The sequence below is a fragment of the Euprymna scolopes genome, chromosome 5 (assembly GCF_053919585.1).
Source record: "Euprymna scolopes isolate OS-2025 chromosome 5, ASM5391958v1, whole genome shotgun sequence".
NCBI lineage: Eukaryota > Metazoa > Mollusca > Cephalopoda > Sepiida > Sepiolidae > Euprymna > Euprymna scolopes.
The window spans coordinates 164,711,136-164,712,570 of record NC_136486.1 but is presented as its reverse complement, the minus strand read 5'-3'; the positions used below and the strand labels follow the sequence as shown (position 1 = coordinate 164,712,570).

Genomic DNA, 1,435 nt, shown 5'->3' with positions numbered 1-1,435 from the left:
AGTTGAGGGTGAAGAAATTAATGTTTTTAGCCAATTTTTCGATATTTCTCGTCTGAAGGGTCGGATTTCGAAACGATACTGATCGTGTGAAAATCCGTCGCCCCTGTCGAAAGTTTTAAGCAGACACACAAACATACATACATGCATGCATTATATATTGTTAGCTCAATTTTCCACCCAAACTGATTAAAAAGCTCGTCCTATCTCTGAATACCCTTTATGTAAAATTTCAAATGTTTAGACAAGAAATTGTCTTTAGTAATTTGGTAGAGACCGCAGAGGTCAATTTTTTTTTTAATTTGACCCCTATTATGACCCCTTAAAATTTATTGTTTTAGGCTCAAATCAAGTTATTAAGTTAGATCCGTGTCCAAGGAACTTATATCTAAAATTTGACCCCCTTAAACGACAATTTTCTGACCGAAAACGGATTACAAAGATTTTCCCAAATCTCACTACCCTGTATATCAAATTTCGAGTCTGTAGACTGAAAATTGACAGAGTTATTGCGTAGGGAAATGTACACACACAGACACACAGACAGACAAACAGACACTTTCACTTTTATAGATATATAGATATACCCGTGGTTTCTAATGTTCCTCTGATCATCAGATTGTGTAATAGCCAAATTTGGAGTGGAATTCATGGTTTATTATTATTCTCTTGTGTTGACTTTCAGATATTAACCTCACATTTCGCCTCTTTTGCAATCCTATTAAGTAGTTTTATTTATTTTTTTCAATTGCTTAAAAATCATATTCTTTTTTTAATTGTTGACTTTTATGCTTATATTTGTCAGTTTTTTTTTTCTTATTCATTTATGTTTTTTATTTATATTTTTTAGATTTGGTATCTGTCTGCCCGTATATACGGCACAATCACATTGACACACCGGTTCCCGTCAGATCACTGAAGTTAAGCAACGATGAGCCTGGCCAGTACCAGATGGCTGACCATTTGAGAAGACTAGGTGCTGTATGTACCGTGCCGAGTCATAGAAATTTCCAGGTTGGCATCTGCGGGCGTGTGAGATACACTCCCACCCGGAATCAAGATGGAAAGCAACAGGAAACTACCATCTTTACTTGTCTTCCTGAGATTACCTGTCTGAGGTTGAAACTATACTATTACTTCTATTAAAAATGGAGATTTGGTATCTGTCTGCCTGAAGTCGAAAGTATACTATTATTTTTATTAATAATAGAGATTTGGAGAGTGGGAACAGTGTAGTATATGCTTGTTCATTATATCATCTTCCTAAGAATCCCAGGCATTAGCCTCTTCTTCGAAGGAGGAGATATCTAAGTATAAGGAGATACTTGCAAATATATATGACTCAAAGGAGCATATTTTTGTTTAGAAATGTAATAAAATTATATGGTGATTTTATTCAAAAGCATAGATGGAGACCAAAGAAAATATTTTAGAGATC

The 1,435-nt window shown here is 34.6% G+C and overlaps 1 pseudogene; it reads left to right on the top strand.

Moving 5' to 3' along the window:
- Nucleotides 1-868: 868 nt before the first annotated feature.
- Nucleotides 869-985, top strand: LOC145277124 (5S ribosomal RNA; annotated as a pseudogene).
- The last annotated feature ends 450 nt before the right edge of the window (nt 986-1,435 follow it).